The sequence below is a fragment of the Podarcis raffonei genome, chromosome 4 (genome assembly GCF_027172205.1).
Source record: "Podarcis raffonei isolate rPodRaf1 chromosome 4, rPodRaf1.pri, whole genome shotgun sequence".
Taxonomy (NCBI): Eukaryota; Metazoa; Chordata; class Lepidosauria; order Squamata; family Lacertidae; genus Podarcis; species Podarcis raffonei.
In genome coordinates, this window is record NC_070605.1 from 68,739,039 (window position 1) to 68,761,724 (window position 22,686).

The following is a 22,686-nucleotide window of genomic DNA, read 5'->3' on the forward strand; positions in this document are numbered from 1 at the left end:
TTGGCATTTCCCTTCCTTCTGACATTTCCTTCCACTATTGACAAACACCCACACACGTGTAAAGAGAATGAAAACAAGTAATGTACCTGCAAATCAGGATGGCACTTCATGCATCTGATGAAAGACTGTAATGAATTAAAGTTTATGCCTCAATAAATTCGTTAAGGTGCCACAAGTCTCTTCTTTGTTTTCGTTGCAAGAGACTAAAACAACTACACATCTGGAAATTGTGGCATCAGTTTGTGAGATTAAAGGGATGGGGAGAAAATGCAAGATATAAAAGTAATAATAAATATTCCAGAAATGTATCTCATGAACAGTAACTGGTTCCAATGTGTTGAACTCTGTTTCAAGAAACATATCTGTTATGGAAGAGCCTCAGTATTTGGGATGGAATTTGGGAGTGGCAGATTCCATAAGCATCGCTAGTTATTGTCCATTGTTATGGGCATTTCCTAAATATGACTATTATTTAGGAAATGCCCATAACAATGGACAATAACTAGCGATGCTTATGGAATCTGCCACTCCCAAATTCCATAATAATTATAATAAATCCTCAATGACTGAATCGCCTTCTAAACCATCATTGCAAGGTGATTTACACTGAATATAATTAAAAGCAGTTAAAAAAACAAATATAACAAATACATGTAAAGCAAGACTAAAACCATACAAAAGTAGACACTTGTGGTAAAGACCTCTTTTTATCCAGCAGGGATAATGGGCTCAATGACAGTGAAGAGGTCAATACCCTCAAGCCTAATAGTGTCACCAGTCTCCCACTTTGAGTTATGGATAGGCAAAATGATGGAGCTCAGTCTGTGATTTGGGAATCTTATGGTAGGTGAAAGACTTAACCCACATTGTTATTTGACAGATGTTTGCTAGTTTGTTTCAGTACTTGGACTCATGAAGAAACATAGAAGCATAGGAAGCTGACTTGTCTTATACAGAGTCATACCCTTGGCTCATCTAGCCTGGTAACGTCTACTATGATGGGCAGTGTAATTATTAGCTCTTATGAAGTCAAATACTGTATAACAGCTGCCCAAACTAAGTATTGTAAATAAAAAGCATCAAAAACACCAGGTGCACTATATGACTGAACTATTAGTATATATTGACATTATGTAACTTCAATGATAATGCCACTAAGTTTCTACCCATTAAGTGGTTAAAATTATCTTGTGAATGTATGTTATATAAACTGCCATTAAATGCTCACAAATATTCTGCAAAGAGGATGAAAGTGTCAGCAATCAAACCCTGGCAGAACAGTGTCGTTTTTATTTTATTTTATTTGGGAAGAAAAGGTTTGTTTTTGCTGAGTACCTGAGCCCAGGGCTGAGTACTGCTAGCAGAGATTGCAGTGGTGGGATTTGATTTTTATTTGGTTGCATGAATTATATTTATAGTTATCTAGTTTTATCTGGTTTTTATATTAAAGCTCCACTAATTACAACAATTGACTTAATTCTACCAGTAATTAACATTAAAATAACTCAGCATTTTTATTTCATGGGTTAGTTTCACAGTACAGCTGGATAACAACAATAATCCATGAAAAATTCTGTCTGGGCTTTGATAGCAAGTTGTGCCTGTTCAATGGTCAATTCCCAATCTCTCCCATGGTAGATTTTATGCCTGCACAGTAGATACCTGGTTGTCTGAGCTTTCGAAGTACCATCCAATAGCAGATTAGAAACACAGTGTGCTCCAGATACCATGTTAATAAGCATTATGCTAGTTTGCAAAATTAGTACAGTATATTGGATCTATACTTAGTCATATGTCTAGCAAAGACCCACTCTACTCTACTCTACTCTACTCTACTCTACACTAAATCATGACTAAACTAACACTGATTTTGAAGACCTCCTCCAAAGTTTGCTGCAAACAACCCATCAATTTCAATGAAAGTTTATCTTTAAAAAATGTAAAGAAATAATGTGTGGATTCATCACATATGGCACATTGCCTCCAAGTAGGATAGAAATATAAACTGTAAAATATCATAATCATCATCAACAACAACAATGGCACTTAGGTCCTCTAGACAACAATAAGATATACCGAATCAATGTTAACAAACAACTTAGCTACATACAACACTTTCAACCAGTCCAGCATTCTTTTTTCAAAAAACAAGAAAGCTAAAAGGTATGCTATGTTGGTGATTGACACATTTATAAACAAGCAGGGTGCATTCTGTTGTTGTTCTTGCCTGCATGAATGACTACAATCACTATTATGGATTGTTCCTAGTTTGAGAGCTCTGTCAATATTAAGCAGGTAAATTTAACAGAGCTCCAGAAAGAACAATTCAGCAGAATAAGAAGAATAAAGGGTGGAGTTTGACCCTCTTTTTATGGGGAAGATACAATTGTGTGTCTGAAGAAACTTCTGTGTTTAGTTTTAAATATAGGAGGCAAAGAGTAATCCTTACTGTTCTTCAAGGATAAAACTACAAACAAGGACAGATTACCTTGTAGAAATATAGGTCAACATCCAGTTGTATCAGTTAAGCCCAACAATGGATGTTCTGCACAAGTGAACTCATCTTTCCTCTCCTCTCCCTGCAGCTCCTTGTACACACCTAGATCTGCTCCAGAGGGTTGAAGTACCCTCTGGGGAGGATGTGGGGAAGGGAGGAAGAAGGAAGTCCCACTGCATGTCTACAAACATGATATTGCCCATAATGTTTATTGGGTAAGATAAAGGTTGGTCTTCTTTGGTGAAGCTCAAGAATAGATGTTTTCTATATTACTTGTTTTAAAAACTGAAATTGCTGTGCCATTCAATAATAGGAACAATGCGCATATTAGCTACGGTGGTTACACTCTGCTTCCATGGTCAGAGGCAGTAATGCTTCTGAATACCAGTTGCTGGAAACCACACAAGGGGAGAGTGCTCTTATGCTTGGGTTCTGCTTGTGGGTTTTCCCACAGGCATGGGGTTGGCCACTATGAGCTAAGGTTGCTGGACCAGATGGGCTATTGGCCAGATCCAGCAGGCTCCTCATAGGTTCTTACATGACCCAACAGCCATTGAAAAAGATGGTTACAACAAACTTTTAATATCCTATTTTGCCAGCAGTGGTAAATGGCTAGACTGACTATAGTGTACCAAGTAAGAAGGTGGAAGTCTTATGGAGATGGGTAATTCAGCAAATGTGCAGAGTACTTCTATGTAGACAATGCAGGCTTCCCGTATCTACTTTGAATATCTGCTCTGGAAAGAAGCCTCTCTATGATTCATTGTCCTGTGCCATTTTGTAGCCACCTTCTGTCACCTTCTCAGTTTGCTGCAAACTAATAGTTCCCCACCCTTTTTACCACAATCCATTATTACAGTCTCCTGAAATTTAATCTGCCATTTAGTCCTTGGAAAATGGAACAGAACAGAGTGATTAATTGTTGTTTTTACAGCAATATCATCATCTCATCCTCATTCTACCCTTTGGATGAGGCATAGGTAGTTGTCTGTGCAAAAGTTAAGAGATTCAAGGACAGTTTTTGAACACAAAGTGCTCTCAGCTCCATTTTCCTGTGTTAAAAAAACTCTTCAAATCTGTCTCATAATGAAGGACTTTCATTGTTTTAAACTGGTGTTTTAATGCAAAGATTGCATTTTCAAAATAAATATCATTTTAAAGTACGGTAGTTCAAAGGCACCTTTGGGTAATTTTCTGTATAAATGTAAAGTTACATATACGTGCTTTATCTTCATTATTCCATCTAAACCTTTTCATTTATACTCCTCCCACAAAAGATTTATTTCCCCATGATCTCTGAAGCTCTTTAGTTACCAAGGAGATCTGTTCCTTTGTCAGCTGTGAAATACGGCCTTTGATATTTTATTGATCTGGTGTAAACCTGCCAACATCCCTATACAGCATGAAAGAAACTTATATTTCAACATAATCTAATGGAATATCAATAAAATAAAATCCAACCTTTCTCTAGTTACTCTCAAAATGAACTATTTGCATAATTCATTTCATCGTGAAAGTCCTTAAAACAACATTATTTTACTGAATTTCTATGCAAGGACTTTTAATATCTGCATAGAAATGTGTTTCATGCTTCACTGGGATGATATTATATGTTTGAAACGTGAAGCACTAAATTTACACTGAGATTAACATGTTCCACAAAAGAGAAATATGGGTGGCTATTGACTAAATACTTGAGCCACTGAAGTCTCCAACATAGGTCTTACACCTCTAGCTTCATATGACTTTCGCTGTTCATGGAACTTAGTTTAGTTCCAAAACTACTGCAGCTATTTGAACTAATTTTCCAGTCTTCTGTAAATGTGAACCAGCTCTAAGAGTATACCCCTCCCCCATCCACCCCAAACACCTTACAGTTTAGAAATATCTGTAGGAGGTGAACTTATTTTTGAGAACAAGAACTGCTCTTGTGCTACAGTGACTTAATTCCGCTGCTCCACTGGGATCACAAAAACTATATTTGCAATTGCTGAGCTACATGCTCAGCAGATTCATATTCTAGAGTTGTACCTGGGGTATTTGGATTCAGACTGCACATAAGAAACTGTATTTTTGAAGGTTAAAAAAAAGCGAGCACTTGATAGAAACAAGGTTCTACTAAATCACACCAGTCCAAAGAGTGAAATGGTAGGTTGATAATTATACCCTTCCCCCTAGTACAGTCATACCTTGGTTTTGGAACAGCTTAGTCCCGGAACGCTTTGGCTCCCAAACACCGCAAAACCAGAAGTGACTGTTCCGCTTTGCTAACTATTTTTGGAAGCCGAACATCCGACAGGGCTTCCACGGCTTCCAAGGAAGCTCCTGCAGCCAATCAGATGCTGCGCTTTGGTTTTCGAATGGACTTCCGGAACTGATTCTGTTTGACTTCCAAGGTATGACTGTATTTTGCTGTTGTTGTTTTATAATGTATCAGACCTTCATACCCCACATGCATAGATGCTCAGAGCAAATAATAACTTTATGGACTGCTTCATTAGCATCAACAGAAAGTAATGCACAAAGTGGTCTGTACCTAATTTATTTGCATTAGTATCCGACCACCGCATCAACTCCCCTCAATTATGTTTTTTGGGAGGAGGGTCTATAAAGAGACACCAGTTTCAAATAAATGTGAAGCAGTCCAGCTCCTAGAATCCTAGAATGGAAGGGACCACAAGGATCATCAAGTCCAACCTCCTGCAATGCAGGAATCTTTTGCCCAACGTGGGGCTCCAAAGAAAACTCTAAAGAGTAAACCCTCTCTAAGACGGTTGGATGGCACCTTGTTATCCTCCTCCTGGTAAGTCCTGCAGCCAAGCAGGTGCCAAACATATTGCTCTGCATTCCTTTGGACCACATCAGTGAGGCTGAGAGTGGGGTCTTGTTGTCTGGGAAGCCCAGGATCTCCATATGCACTGCCCAGGCTTGCATCCCAGAGAGGTCACTTTGGTGCTGCTAATGCAGCAAAATCAGTGCAGGATGGAGCAGTTACAAATCAGCTTTCTCTGCAGTCACAGCAGGTGCTGTGATTCTCCAGCAGTTTAACTTCACCCCTGGAGGTGCACTCCACTGTCTCTTGAGACAGATGGATGCCAACAAACCACTTAATATTCTGAAAATCTTTAAGCAGTGTGTACAACATAAAAACAGTAAACAATCTCACTAAAACAACAAGAACATAAAAACAGGTTTGTTTTTTTTTTTTAAAAAGCATATTAAAACATAGCAGGGATTCGGGGAACTCATACAGATAAAAACAGGGGCTAGCTGGTCTTACGGCCCAGGCAAAAAGATACGTCTGTACAAAATGTCTGAAGCAACTGAGGGTTGCTGCTTCTTGTATTGTGTCAAATTTATGATCCTGACCCTGGCATGAAACATTCTGCTGAGTTAGTTTGCCCTTGTTCTTTCTATTACTTTATCATGCTGCTATTCATAAAAATGGGATTTTATAGGTGTAATACAATATTTCTACGTATTAGAGATGAACAGATTTTTCCTACCAGTTGCACTGTTGTTATGTGGCTTTGCTCTCCCAAATCTTCACTGTCTTCTTCCTAATTTAACATGGAGAATGTCTGAACTTAAATCCTGGGAATGGTGCATGGCAGATTTTGGAATTGCACCACTTTCCTTATTATGCATAAAATATTACACTAGTTTTCACTTATGCCCAGGGCTTTTTTTCAGCCAGAACTCGCCAGAACGCCATAGCGATCATAAGAGAACAAGAGAGGCATTTGTGGTGAGTTCTGGCACCTATTTTTCTAGAAAAAATAGCACCAGTTATACATAACGAACAAGGAATACCAGATGCTACATGGAATTCCAACAGGACAATCCCTATGGTCCAACGGAGCCACAAAGGGCTCGTCTACACTTCTGCTTGTTCTGCGCCTAGAAAGCATGGGTCTGAGATGTTTTGTGTTCTCCCCACAGTTTCCCCCTGGAAAATATACCCTTTAATGCCAAATTAGACCATATGGCAGTCTGTGGATAACCCGATTTGCTGTTTGGTCTGATTTAAGAGTAAACCCCAGGTTTTCCCAGGGGGAAATGGTGGGGCAAACAGAGGTGGGGTCTAGCTGGTGTACCGTAGCCACAATCCTACACCAAATCTAACAGAAATGACATAAGGTTCCTCTGAGGAAAATTTCCTAGGAGGAGGGTTCAGCTCTGACTGTGGTGTATGATTTTACACACACAACACTAATAGCACGGCACATACCATTGGGACTGGCCTCTCCATCAGGGGAAGAAGATTTTGATGAGGGAAAGGAAAGGAAGACACATTCATTTCCTTTCAAGGAAGAAAGGAAACCAAAGCATACAGGATCTACAGGAAGCAAAATGATGGCACCCCATTTATTTATTTCCTTCCTTTTTCTGCCATTCCCCTCCCCTCCCCCAATTTTATTTGCTGCCTGAAATTGGGTCACAGAATCTCCAGCCTTGTCTTAGGACATGAGATCTTTGGGACAAGCCTGTCCCTGTACATCTGGCATACACTGGGGATAGCAACGTGTCGCAAGCCAAGCAACAGGGCAAACCCTTCCACCTCCATTTTCCAGCCAGGATAAAGATAAAGATAAAGATGATAAAGATAAGGATAAGATAAAGATAAAGTACTTTATTTATACCCTGCCCATCTGGCTGGGTTTCCCCAGCCACTCTGGGCGGCTTCCAACAAAATATTAAAATACAATAGTCCATCAAACATTAAAAGCTTCCCTAAACAGGGCTGCCTTCAGATGTCTTCTAAAAGTCTGATAGTTGTTTTTCTCTTTGACATCTGGTGGGAGGGCGTTCCACAGGACGGGTGCCACTACCAAGAAGGCCCTCTGCCTGGTTCCCTGTAACTTGGCTTCTTGCAGCGAGGGAACTGCCAGAAGGCCCTTGGCGCTGGACCTCAGTGTGGCTAGTTTCCAAGGATACACAAATTACTGTGCCTAGTGGCTAGATGAAACTGTTCTCCAAACCATATCCCTGCAAAGGACACAGGTTACCCAAGAATATGATACTTATTACCCTGTGTAGTGCTGATCACTCACTGAAAATATACAATGATTCATTTTAATAAACCAGGTGTAGGCCCAAGCAAAATAGACACATCTTGCTGAATATACACACTGCCTACTATGTGAAAGGTAGAGTGCTATTTAAATAAGAGCAGGTTTTGGAACCACTAGATATGTAACCACTTGTTTCCTATTTCATGTCTGCTAATGGCAAAATATTATTTAATTTCTCCTCATATTCTCAGTGAGAATATACTTTCCTTTTTAAATATCACAATTCCCAGTTTCCATACTGTTCAATATAAAGAATAATAAGATGGTGCGATGTTGGAAATAAGGAACTTTCATAGCATTGTAAACAAGGAAATCACACCTCCAAACAAAAACATTAAGGCATAAATTCCAGAAAAGTAAGTTTTCACCTCCATTAGACGAAACAGCACTGCCATTAATGCCTGCACTTTTCCCCCCAACAAAACACTAAAAATATTAAAACACATGGATATTACCAAGACAAATGTAAGCACTTTTAAAATGCTTTTGTTTCAGTGGGAGAAATTCAAGAATGCACTTAAACCCTTCCATTGAAATCAATGGGACTTAAGGATAACCCTGACTTGATCACCTCCATTCAAAAAGGCTAAAAAGTGAAACTTGAGAAAGCTCATTGTTAATATGAGGCAAAAGTTTAACTGAACTTCACAACACATCACCTTTCTGCTAACACAGAAGAGAACACAGAGCACACAGAAAGAACATTCCCTTACCTCAGAAGTCTTTAATGGGTCGGAACAATTTGGATTGTCTCTTGCCCTTTTTCTATGCACAACCATAAAATTTTAAAAGAGCTCTTTGCCAGTCTCCACTGCACCAGATAAAAATAAAATGCACAAGCTAGAGCATTTGACAAATGGAGGTACCAATGCAATCCCTCACCCTAATTTATTGCCAGACAACTTGTCACTTTCTCCCTCTCTTTTCTTATTGGATCCTTCTTGGAATGTGAGTCAGCTCACATTCACATCAGCCTAAAGCAGCAGAAATAGCAAAACAGTCTCACAGGTCTTTAAAAAAATGTTTCATATGACAACAGTTCACATAATCATTTGCCATCCAGAAAAATAGCTCCTTCTGAAAAATTCACCAGGGCATTAATTTACTAGTGCAGCAGGCTCTGTTTATTTAGAATTTGTGGTCCTCATGTATAGGACTGCCACAGGCCTTCTTAAATTATCAGTCTTAAACACGGATTAAATCTACTTTCATGCAATAAATGGAAAACAGCCCCTTATGATACTCCTTTCCCAGCGTGCATGAAATAAATTGCAGCCTATGACTAGGTTGTAATATTCAAAAGAGGACTCCAGCCAGTAAACGTGAGGATATAGGAACTGAACTTATACTAGGCTGAACTCACATCCAGAGAATATATATGCTCAAATAGCAGTGACATGAGGCTTACTACACAGTTTTGCAGCTGCTCTTTCAGGCACACCAATCAAGTGGTTCCAATGGCAAGGCTTGTTACTCATTAGTGAAATTCTTCAGCAACGCAGTGTGTGAGTGTGTGTACAAGTGCGTGCATACACTCATGTGTGCATACATTTTTAATCTGAAACTTTTTGTTCCTTACAGGAAGTAAATTTTCACCAGCAACCTCTGCAGATTCATAATAAACTGAGTATTAGCAGCAAACATTTTCTACAGATTTCTGTCTCTGAAATATCATTTTCATCCTTTGCATAAAATAACAGTGTTGCAGTGCTATAGAATATACTTTTTGGCTCAGTGAAACTTGAGGCCTCTTTAGTAATGCAAGTTGCCTAATGTTCAAGGAGGAAAACACACGAGAAGCAAATCCTCACTGACATTGTGCAATCACTTCCAAGAGAGTAATTTCTCTTTTCTCTCAATATAGCTGCAAAATCTGAAGCCAAATAAGTTTGAAACATGCATGTGCCTGGAAGTTACACAGAACATTAATCTTAACCTTCTTGTTATTATCTAGTACTCTCATTCATTTGCTGTGCCAAATTAATACTGTTTCTAAAATATCAAGTAAAGAAGCAAGATGATACCCACACCCCATTGGAAACAAACATCCGATTCCACTTAAATGAAGAATTTAGTGCAATACTGAAGAAACGATCAAGTCTAGGATTGCTTCTCTGTATATTAAGCTTCCATGGCTATGAACGCCCAATAACCAAAAAGCATGTCTCAAAGGTGTACTTTTGCTCACAAAAAAATATTGCTTTGGGATAGTCATATCAAACATTCTCATTTACAGTCTCATTTCGTTTCAGCACTAAAATAGAGAGGTACAGGAGGGGGGGTGAGAGAAAGAATGAGGGAAGGGGGAGAGAAAGAGAGAGGAAAAAATGAATGAGAGCTCTGCAGTGCTGTTACAATTTTAAGAAGCAAAATGAAGAAGGAAAACCTGGAAAGACATTTGAATCCTTTGTGGCCCCTGACACAACACTATCTATTCCACAGAATGATACAACAGGTGACGTTGTGACGAATGCAACTTTGTAAAGCAGTTATTGGTTAAATTTCGTCCAGACCTGGGCTATGCAGAAATCTGTAATCTTGCCAAACGATTCTTTGAAGAATGTCTTCAGCGTTCAAAAAGACCAGCAAATAAACATCCAGTAAAAGAGTAGGGTAAGTAGCTGACAGCTTTAACCTTTCCTCCCCGCTCCCAATAAACCGGTAGATAAATAAATAAATAGACAGACAAGCAGACAGACTGTTCCCTGTTTGCTCAAGATGCTTCTCCTTCCAACATTCAATTTGAATGAGCCAGTGCAAATGCACTGCTCATCCTCTCATGAGGCCAGGATGCATTTATGTGAAACATGAGGAGAATGCCTAATGCTGAAACATACTCTCTGCATCTTCAATGAGATTTCATTACAAGGCTCTCTTTTCACTTCACTAGCACATACTATGGTACCCTGCAAGTAGTCTCTATCTTTCCTAGTCATTCATTGCAGATGCAGGAAAATGTCACTTTCAGATACGTTAACTATGCCCTCTGCAAACACCAAGCAACTACCATTCCCAGCACCCTTAACAAACCACATTTTCCAGGATACTTTCAGGGAAGTCATGTGCTTTAAATGTATGGTGTGAATGTGACCTATCTTCAAAAGGCGGTGCAATAGCGTTCACAAGAAATGTGCATAAACACACATGCATTGCTGCATGTTTTTAGGGCACTGAAATATCCTGTAAATTATGAAGGGTACCGGGCAGCTTTAGTCATGCTCAGAGCAGACCCATTGAAATCAACATTACGTCTCTGGAGCCCATTGATTTCAATGGGTCTGCTCTGAGTTTGACTTACGTGGTTATCACCCATTGTAATATGAACTATGTGTATCTATGTTAGAGCTGAACACAAGAATGTGGAAAAAAAACCCTGGATAATCTCAGGCAAAAACAAGTAAAGTGCCACCGGCTTTAGTAATACAGTGGTACCTCAGGTTACATACGCTTCAGGTTACATAAGCTTCAGGTTACAGACTCCGCTAACCCAGAAATAATGCTTCAGGTTAAGAACTTTGCTTCAGGATGAGAACAGAAATCGTGCTCTGGCGGTGCAGCGGCAGCAGGAGGCCCCGTTAGCTAAAGTGGTGCTTCAGGTTAAGAACAGTTTCAGGTTAAGTACGGACCTCCGGAACGAATTAAGTACTTAACCCGAGGTACCACTGTATTATGTTTTTATATGTGTTGGAAGCCACCCAGAGTGGCTGGGGCAATCCATCCAGATGGGTGGGGTATAATAAAATTAGCAAAATTATGAGGAGCTATTTGGGAAGGTCGCCGGTGATGTGCCATTCTGGTGGCATTTACTATGCATGTATAAGAAGATGAAATGTGCTGAAGATCTAATTGCTGCTAAAATCTATCATTGCAGAGAACACTGAGAACTGCAGAGGACTTTCCCAGCCCCCGTTAGAGAAGGGGAAAATGTAGGTTAGGGTGATTGCTTAGAAGCATTTCATAATGACAGTATTTTCTACCTGAAGAAATATTTATTCATACCCACTTCCCCTATAATGGAAAACCTGTTGACCGAGACCATTTATTGCTGCCTTTATAATGTCTGGTACTAGACCCTTATTTAGCAGCAGCATATAATGGTGACTAATTCCACAAGTTGTAGGGACACCTTGAGGATAACTCTCTTATTTTCATCGACCAGAAGCCTGCAGGCAACATTTATTCCTTTTTAGCACAATCACAGCAGAGTGCCTGACATTTGAAGCACATAATTTTTTCTTATTTTATTATCTGACTTCAGGTTTTCTAAACTGCTTCCTCTGAAGGAAAAGATTATACTGCACATATGGAACAGGCCCAGGCACTATAAAAAATAGGGAAACATGTTGACCTTTGGAAGTTCGATATACTCATGTGCTTTTGACTCTGGTTAGGGGAGAGATTTCAGGCAAAGTGTTGAAGGTAAGTTTCAGAGGAAGACTTCATTATCATTGCATCCACCTGCCACTATAGTGAAAGAGAAAGCCTATTTTTTATTGCAAGAAAGTGGACCGTAGCACTACAATTTATGCTTATAGCAGCCTTCCTTAATATGGTGCCCTCAAGCTGTTTTGGATTGCTGGGATAGCTCAGTTGGTAGATTTATCTCAGAGTTGTGGGGTTGAGCCCCACATTGGGCAAAAGAGTCTTACATTGCAGGGTAATGACCCTCGTGGTTCCTTCCAACTCTACAATTCTTTGATTCTATCAGCATTCCTGTCAAGATACAACAGGAAACAACTGGAGACATTTTTGTTCCAACAAGCTATTCACAGTTGGATCACTATTTCTCTGCCATGGGTCTACACTTTGTTTTGTTTGTAAATTCATCATCATGTTATTTTATATGCTGTTTTTAATCGTATTTGGTACACTGCCTTGGGATATATGTGGAAGGCAATTAATAAACACCACCACGGATAATAATAATAATAATAATAATCAGCCCCAACCACCATGGGGTTAATGGGATTTCAGATCCAAAATATCTGAAGAGTCCAGCCTGGAGACGGCTGGTTTATAGCAATATTTAGGCTACAGCTTAAACTGGATATGTGGGCATCTTAGAAAAGTACGTCATTTTCATGGAATTTAATTGTGGCACAGGATCTTAATCCACCTGAACAAATTGACCCAAATATAATATAATCAGCTTTTTTTGCCACCTCCCATTCTTATTTTCTTTTTTAAAAATGATTCTGAGCCCTGGCCATAAATGTAAAGCATAGCAGTTTTGAAAACTGAATGAATTTATATCCATGTCTGCTCAGAAACAAGCCTGAACAAGTTCCATGTGGTTTAATGCCCAACAAGCAAGTTATCAGATTGCAAACTAATTCTTGATCAGCATACTCTGATCATTTCTTCTACTCCTTTCCAAGCCTCAGTCCTTTTCTTTGATATTATTTACAGGGCCAGATGTCATAAAACAGTAACTATTGTCCAAGGGTGAACATCAATGACTGCACAATATAAGTAGTTATTAAAGTGAAAAGGAGCCTGTATTAAAGTTATTTTATTTCTACAAAATAATAATACTAATAATAATACACACAGTTCTTTAGAGTTCTTATACAAACTTTCCCATAAACCATGCTACATTGAACATGCCTCTAAAATGCAAGTTAAAGTTTCCAGTAACAGCAAATTCCATACAACATATTCCAAATTCTTCACAGTCTTCATTTAATTTGAACACTATGACTCTCCTTTTCCCTTTCAGATTATTTTATCCTTTCCAGGTTGCCTCCCCATTATTAGGGATGTGAATTCTGTATGAAGCTGAATGTGGAGAGGGTTGTGTGCATCTACTTTATACAGTTACTCTCGTACCACTGCTTCCCTCCAATGGCCCAGAACTGACAGAGTCGGTCCAAGTTTATAAAAGCCTGCCCACTGCCATAGTTCATTACCTTGGGCATGGTGTAAAGCAAGGAAAAAGGTCTTTAAAAGACTTACCAACCAACGTATTGAAATCTGTATTGAGTTAGACATCAAGCAAAGGAAGAAATTAAATACAGATCTGCAGCTAAAATGCTGCAACCCCACAGCAAACATTAATATATATATATTTATACTTTTCATTTTACAACAAATACAAAACATAGATTTAAATTATTCCACACATCATATTTTGACTCTCCTCCTCTTTCTGCGGTTTCTTACATTTATACTACTTTTTCACTGCATCTCCAAGTTAACCCTATTTATTTCTTATCCCAATCAATATATGTTTTCTGTTACTGCACATTTTTACTTTAATCCTGCTGACGTCTTAATTTGTTTACAATAATTTTGTAAATATTCAATAAAAGTTTTCCTTTCTATATTTAATAGTTTATAGTCTTGGTTTCTTATTCTTCCAGTAAATTTTTGCCATTTCTGAGTATTCTAATAGCTTCTGTTGTCATTCTTCTTTGGTCAACATTTTCTTCTTTCCATCTTTGGGCAAAAATCACTCGAGCGGCAGTGGTTGCATAAATAAATATTTATATTGCTTAGGTAACTCTAATCCACATAATTCCCACAACAAACATGGTGGAAATTGAGAACCGTCTCCAATCTATGTAGAATAGCAGGGTAGTGCTCCTTTCAGTATAGAGACTTTGCTAATTATGAGACACATTGCTAATGGGTAGTGTGGAAAATAATTCTTCCACTGTCTGTCCCTTTGCTAATCTTCCAAATTGCTGCAATCAATTGACTGGTGCAAGAAAAAAACTATTGTGCTGCTGAAATATTATGCAACAATCCCACAAATTCATCAGTGAGGGAAGGAACGGCCCAGGTCTATCCATCCCCCCTCCCTTTCAATTGACAATTAAGCCCACAAATGAGAGAAATGGTTATGTGCTGAAAGTAGGCTTTACTGACAAAAGAAAAGTACAGGTAACATTCCTCAAGTCCCCCTTCATATCTGATGTATAGATGGCTATGATGGCATGGGGACAGCTGCTGAGACTTTACCAGGCCAGGAACCTTTTGACATTCTTGGACAACATGGCCCAATGCGTACCATCTCAGTTCCCTCTGGACTGGGGCAACTGCATTGTTATGACTCCATGGATACCATGGAGTCTTCTACTTCCTGATTAGATGATTATTCTCTTCCTTGGAGAACAGAAGTCTTCCATTACAAGCTGCTGCTATTTCCACAAGAATTTCCTTTTAACATTAAGTAGCTCTGTTCTGGCAGCTCCATCAATTTAGATGACCCATGCATTACTCCAGTATAGTTTCAGTTACTCCTAAGTGTTCAAAGTACACCAAGCTCTCTAGATTAACAGGCTTTGGGTTCTTAAAATGGAGGGTCTTGGGATCAAGCCAAGCAGGAACAAGGTGGCAAGATTTTATGAATGCTCATATTTGGCCAAGAGGATATGCAGATGACACAACATTGATGGCAGAAAGTGAGGAGGAATTAAAGAACCTTTTAATGAGGGTGAAAGAGGAGAGCGCAAAATATGGTCTGAAGCTCAACATCAAAAAAACAAAGATCATGGCCATTGGTCCCATCACCTCCTGGCAAATAGAAGGGGAAGAAATGGAGGCAGTGAGAGATTTTACTTTCTTGGGCTCCATGATCACTGCAGATGGTGACAGCAGCCACGAAATTAAAATACGCCTGCTTATTGGGAGAAAAGCAATGACAAACCTAGACAGCATCTTAAAAAGTAGAGCCATCACCTTGCCAACAAAGGTCTGTATTGTAAAAGCTATGGTTTTCCCAGTAGTGATGTATGGAAGTGAGAGCTGGACCATAAAGAGGGCTGATCGCCGAAGAATTGATGCTTTTGAATTATGGTGCTGGAGGAGACTCTTGAGAGTCCCATGGACTGCAAGAAGATCAAACCTATCCATTCTTAAGAAAATCAGCCCTGAGTGCTCACTGGAAGGACAGAGCGTGAAGCTGAGACTCCAACACTTTGGCCACCTCATGAGAAGAGAAGACTCCCTGGAAAAGACCCTGATGTTGGGAAAGATGGAGGGCACAAGGAGAAGGGGACGACAGAGGACGAGATGGTTGGATAGTGTTCTTGAAGCTACCAGCATGAGTTTGACCAAACTGTGGGAGGCAGTGGAAGACAGGAGTGCCTGGCGTGCTCTGGTCCATGGGGTCACGAAGAGTCGGACATGACTAAACAACAACAACATAGAGAAACTCCATGTAGAAGCCAAGTTGCCTGGGCCAATCTGCATGCATTATGTAACCCTCAGGGACCCCAAAGATCAGATTTAACTGCAAGGGGCTTCTCCCCACTTGCCAGAGTCCCCTCCCCCCACATAAATTCTAGGGATTTGTTCTGACTGTGTGATTTGCAGTGCTGTTTGCACACCAAGTATGTGTGAATTATATCCATGCATTTAGCTCTATGGGTGAAAAGGAGAATAACAGCAGAAGAATAAGAGTGATTCCTTTCTTCCAGCTGTCTCAGAGGATGCTCTGCTTCATGCAAGTGAGCTGCAGCAAATCAGGTGGTAAATCAGAAGCTTGAGTGCTCTTAACCTTTGAAGAGTTGGTCAGCCAATCTAGAATTTGATTGACAGTCCAGCCTGAGGCTGCAACCAGGCCCTTAAAATTAGAATTTCAGCTGGATCTTTCATAGTTTAGCAGCAAGACAGGTCACCTTGAGATATCCTGTTGTCTTCTCTCTGCAGATAGCTTGCTCTTGAGGAAATGATTGTCAGCTCACTGAATTGTCCATTGAAAGTGATCTGCTTCTCAGCCCAGTGACTCTTTTAGTCTTCTATTAATTAATATATAAACTTCCAATGGCACCCTCCTTTGGTCTTTAGCGCTGGTATAGTTATGGGGAGGTTTAGTCTTTCCTCATGCAGATCACTCTCTAAGAAGCTGAGCCACACTCTATATCCCAAATAAAGTTTTCTAAAGCAGAGAGCAATCTTAACTCTGAAACAGACCATTCACTAATCACTAACCTAATTCCTATGGTACTTCTGTATTCCCTCCCCCTCCTTCTTACACTTTTTCTTCCCTCAAATGCTTATATCATGCTACAAACTTACAACACAGAACAAACACAACATAAGTTGGATTAATCATAACAGAAAATGCTTAAAATAAAACTGTTGGTGCCATTAAGTCCTCAGAACAGAAAAATACAGAAATGTTCTCTGACATTTATTGCCAAATTCCAGTCATAGGTTAAAAAAAAGAAAAAAGAACAAATTCGCCCAAGGCTCTTAACTATGGTTGAATTTACACACATATTAAAAAGTTCTGAAAATGCTTTTTTACAAAGCATTTTTTAAAATGCATTGAATTTACCATAAGGCTCACCATCGTCATCTAGTGTCACATTGTATATTGCACTTAAAACACACTTAAAACGTCGTATTTGCAGCTATATGTTACATATAGGTTAAGTGTTTTGTTTTTGTCACAAAAGCAAGCAAAATTAATTTTTTTTAAATAAAAAAAATTCCTAGATGAGAAAGGCAATTCCCTTTTCAAAAAAAGACTACAATAAATTGCTAGTTTTTCAAAGCTTAAACAAAGCACACAATGTGAATACATAAAAAAAGTTAGATTTGTGTGGTTCTGTTGGAAACATATTGATAGTTAATACAGAGTAAACAGATACCTAAAATGCTATGAACTAATGGTTCGTGTTTGGGAACAGGCATTTTCTTTTTACTGAGTACAGTAAAAGATATCATACCAAAAAAGGTAAATTCCTTTAAAAGTTTCTGTTCTTTAGTATCTTTGGCTTGGTGCAAATGTATTACACACCATGGAATTCAGCTTCTGGGAGTGTGTATCGTTCAAAATATACTATGGAATCATTTTATGATGGCACCATGGTTTGCATTAGCTTGCATGTTGAAAGTCTATGCTTCAACAAAGGCAAAAAACCACATGCCTTTTTTCTCCGGAATTCAAATGTTTTTACTCCAGTCTTAGGCAACTGGGCGGGAAATGCAACAGCTAGGTCAAAAAGACTTAGTAAGCAGAAAGCCAACCTGCCTGCTAATACATTTTTCCAAGTCCTTCAGATAAGATCACTTTACCCTACTCTATTACCCTATTAAGATCAATGAGGCTCAAATTTAAATTGGCCAGTTCTAGAACATCTTTCTTATGACTCAAATATCTGAAGCAGTCTTTGTCCAGAACACAGAGGTATATTCACAGAAGCATGTTTGGAAAAGTCTAAGTCATAATTTGATTGACTAGGACCTTTCTTTAAGTTCTGGATCACAGCAAGGACACTGCCTCTGTAATAAGCCAACAAGCCAATTGCCATTCCTTATTGCACAGCTCCATTGGATTTGATATCTGATTTGATGTTCCCATCACTCAATCTACTTGCACATTCCTCAAATGAATACACTGCATTTCCTAAAACGACTTGGCTATTAACCCTTAACAATTATGTCCCCTCCCACTCTCTGCCAAAAAGCTGGAATGGCACAATGCTAATATTTACCTCCCCACCTTTTGCTATTATCTACAGTGGTACCTCGGGTTAAGTACTTAATTCGTTCTGGAGGTCTGTTCTTAACCTGAAACTGTTCTTAACCTGAAGCACCACTTTAGCTAATGGGGCCTCCTGCTGCTTGCTGCGCTGCCGGAGCACAATTTCTGTTCTCATCCTGAAGCAAAGTTCTTAACCCGAGGTACTATTTCTGGGTTAACGGAGTCTGTAACCTGAAGCGTATGTAACCCGAGGTACCAGTGTATTTAAATTCTTACAGACATTTTGAAATTATAATGAACTTTAAAAAATAATAATCAATGTCCATTTGTTACCATGCCTTTCAGTAAGCACACTTCAACATCATGGAAAAAGTCGGGAGGCCAGCATCCATCCATCCAATCAATGATTATTGCTTAGAGCATAATCACTGTGGCCTTTTTTTTTTTTTTTAAACCATATAAGTAGGTCTCAACTCTCTGCAGGACAGAGGTTTGCCACACAAACAAATGCACCACAGACATTATCAGATGTTATTTGAAAACTATTAACCGTGACATTCCAGGTGATCTTTCTTGTTTGCTTCACAATAAAAAAAAGCAAGCACTGGCAGATTAATATTTTTTAACACAAAACCTTACATCTGCTCACAACAGATGGCTCAGTTTTCAACTTCTTTTATGCACATGTTGTGTTTCTTCCATATTTAAGTGTTGCATAAATAAAAGCTCTTTCATGATATTGCAAAGTTACTTTCAAAGTGCATATGCGTGGGCAGGGGCAATTATAGGAATAGCATGCCCATTTCTATTTAACTTTAGAAAAGAGAGGTTTCAGTCGCTGCCTGCACAGAATACTAGTCAAGGTTAGTTAGTATACAATAAGCCAGGAGTTGCACACCTTGTCCCAGTGCACCCTAGCAAGAAATGATTCCCTTGACCACACTGGTGAAGTATCCAAGCCTAAAAGACTTCAGTGAGTTATCTCTGCCCATCCCACTCCCCACAACTTCACACAGATGTGTGTTTTCAGAAGGGGTGCTGGTTGGCAAGTGACAGTGAATCCCATAACAAGCTAGACAAAAATTCGAGAGCTTTGGGGCTTATATTTCTGAACTAGGTACAGTTCACATTCCAACACAGTTCAATCCTGAAATTTTTCAAGTACAATGGCTTTCTATACTCTTCCCTTGATTTAAGATACCTACTCTTGATCACCAGGCAATCTGTAAGGAGTTGATTGTCTGTCAGATATTATGTGGTTTGGCCCAAAAAGTCTTATAGTCTTATAGTCTTATAACAGAAACTATTGGGGAAATGCTGTCAGATTTTGGCTACAGTGATAGATTTAGCACAAGCTATAACTTATCAGACATCAGTTCCCCTTTTTGTAGTCTGCAGAGGATCCAATGTTTATCAAAGATGTTTGCACACTTGCCTGGAGGGCATGGTGTGTAGAAGGGAAAAGATGCCTCTTCAAGGATATGTGTGTGAGATAGAGGTGGGGAGTGCAGAACTACGAGGGAAAAGGCGATTGTCATAATCTACTTGGCTGCTCTGTGCATTTATATGAAGAGCACAGATTATTCTGCCATTTGGTTTCTTCTTCTTGTACACAGGACAGCCACCAAAAATAATAGTCCCATGTCAATTTTCACCTTCCCATTTCAACAAGGTTTAGTTCATCTTACCGCATCTTTACTAGTACGCACCATTGCTATCACGTGTTTCCCTGCCCAGAACCCTTGGCTGTCATTTTTAGATAGAAGGAAATGGGCTTCACAAAGACATGAGGACATAGGATGCACTGAACTAGAAACACACCTACTATTTAGGGATGGGGCGGGGGGCAGTTTCGTTTTCTTAACAGTGTGCAGTCCTGCCTCTAAAACACTAATCTGAGTATGGTGTTATTCCATCTGCCGCTCATGTTCCGCTAGCAGCCAATCATTCCCAGAGCCCAAGCATTTAACGCCCATACTCTGTAAGTGCAACCATCACCATAGATTTGACACCCTAGAGCTTATCACATACGCATGCTGACCGAGAGCTTACTCTTTGAGCTGTTTTATTCGCCAGTACCAAGTTTAAGTTGGGTTCACAAACGGCCAGTTGTACATGCCCATACAAGCAGATGCTATGACAGCATTATCCTTAACACACTGCTGCAATAACAGTAGTGGGGGTAGGGGGAGATCCAGAAGAAAACAATACATTGATTTAACACTTAGATGTCTGAAAACAAGTGCAATTAATATATTAGAGATCTCTATAACTCTATAATGCTGAACATCAAAACAAAATTACTTTTGACTGAATAGCCTTGAAAGACCATAAGGTCACGACCCTTTCATATACAGTGGTACCTCGGTTTTAAGAACAGTCTGGTTTAAGAACGATTTGGTTTATGAACTCCACAAAACCAGAAATAGTGTCCTGGTTTGAGAACTTTACCTCGGTTAAAGAATGGAATCCAAATGGTGAAAGGGCACCGGCAGTGGGAGGCCTCATTAGGGAAAGTGCACCTCGGTTTAAGCATGGCTTTGGTTTAAGAACGGACTTCCAGAATGGATTATGTTCGTAAACCGAGGTGCCACTGTACATATATACTGCAATCCATTTACTTCAACTTGATAATAGCCATCCAAGCTGCTTCTTTTAACTGCAGCACAATAGGCTTTTATTTTAACATACCATAAATATTCATGTACTTCCTCATTTTCTGAAGTTGTACCTTGTACAATGAATAATACAAGTCATTTTAGTCTAAACGAGGCCCTGCTTGGTCATTTGGTAGCAGGTTAAAAAGCAGCCCAAGCAGGCATTGAGGATGTATCGGCTACACTGCATCGTGAAGAAGGAGGACGTAACATGATTTCTTCCCTCGGGGCTTTCTTCTAACTGAGCCAAGGAAGGAAGCTGCAACTTGGCAAATAAAATGGCTGCCTAGGAGCCAAGCAAGGAAGTGGACTGAAACATGAAATGCTGCCAAGATTTGTTCAGCTTTCCCAGATATGAAAACTAATTGAGTAATGAAAATGAACCACAATGTATTTATTATAAGAATGTTTTAGTAATAAACCTTATAATGGAATTTTAACCCCTTGCACCACATTATATTTTTTTCTCATAAAATGTTTGTTTCACACCTCACCATGTATCTCTCAAAACCCTCTTGAGAGGTTGCACACTATTGTGGGACCCAGCACCATGAAAGTATTGAGCGGATGATCATCAAATTTGCAGACGACAGCAAGCTGGGAGGGGTGTCCAATGCTACTGAAAACAGACTTGGGATTCAAGATGACCTTAGCAGATTGGAGAACTCTGCCAAAACCAACAAAATGAATTTCAATAAAGACAAATGTAACGTTCTATACTTAAGTAGGAAGATAAATCTCTGCACCAATGTAAGATGGGAGACACCTGGCTTGCCAGTAGTAAGTGTGAAAAGGATCTAGGGGGTCTTAGTAGACCACAAGCTTAACATGAGTCAACAGTGTGATGCAGCAGCAAAAAAGCTAATGCTATTCTAGGCTGCATCAACAGATGTATAGTGTCCTGATTTAGGGAAGTAATAGACCCTCTCTAGTCTGCCTTGGTGAGACCACACCTGAAGTACTGTGTCTAGTTCTGGGCACCACAGTTTAAGAAGGATGTTGACAAGCTGGGACGTGTTCAGAGGAGGGTGACCAAGATGATCAAGGGTCTGGAAACCAAGCCTTGTGGGGAAAGACTGAGGGACTTGAGTTTGTTTAGTCTGGTGAAGAGGAGACTGAGAGGAGATATGATAACCATTTTCAAATATCTAAAGGGCTAATGGCAAATAAATGATTGCAAACTTTATTCAAGAGACCTAGACTGCAAGTAACTGTATTGAATCAATATTCCCAGAGAGAGGATAAGGGTATTGGGGGGGGGGGACAACACACCATTATGTCATTAGTATGATATACAATGTAATGGAGAAGATTTGGATAAAATTACAATTTCGATTAACCAGTGCAACACATATTACCAGACATCATCCCATTTTTTATTCATAACAAAACTATCTTAGAAATGATAACAAACCCATTTGCAAAATTTTCAAGAAAAAGAATATATCTAAAGGGATGACACAAGCTTGTTTTCTCCAACTCCAGATTCAAGTTGCAAGAAAGGAGATTACAACTAAACATCAGGAGTAACTTTCTGACATTAAGAGCTGTTCGACAGTGGAACTGATTCCCATGAGTGGTGATGGACTCTCCTTGCTTGGAGGTTTTTAAGCAGAGGTTGGATGGCCATTTGTCAAGTATGATCTAGTTATGATTCCTGCATTGCAGGGAGCTGGACTAGATGATCCCTGGGATCACTTCCAACTCTACAATTCTATGATTTTATGACCACAAATCAACTTCCACTAAATCCCTGTCCACAGGTTCTCTTTACTTGTGTGTAAATCAGTGTGTGAGGACCAGTTGGGGTGAAGGTCCAAAGCAGGGAGCCTGCTCTACCCTTGGGAGGTTACCTGCATGATTTAACCCCTGGATTGTGCAGGTCACATATTTCCAATTACTCTGTTCTTAACAAAATCACATTCATCACTTAACATGGAAGAATCAGGGGCATGAACCCAAAGCAGCCGTAAAATAAAAGGCAAATGTGTCTGATTGACAGACATGAATTTATGTTTT

The 22,686-nt window shown here is 39.4% G+C and overlaps 1 protein-coding gene across 3 annotated transcripts in view; it reads right to left on the reverse strand.

Moving 5' to 3' along the window:
• The window catches only part of FRMPD4 (FERM and PDZ domain containing 4), a 207,429-nt gene that overhangs the window by 113,682 nt on the left and 71,061 nt on the right, over positions 1-22,686 (reverse strand). The window contains exon 1 of one of the 3 annotated variants that reach the window (XM_053387233.1): positions 10,086-10,302. The exons of the other annotated variants lie outside the window; for them this stretch is intronic. The gene's annotated coding sequence lies outside the window, so the exon portion shown is untranslated. Of the gene's footprint in view, positions 1-10,085; positions 10,303-22,686 lie in introns of those variants that run through there. 3 annotated transcript variants of the gene reach the window in all.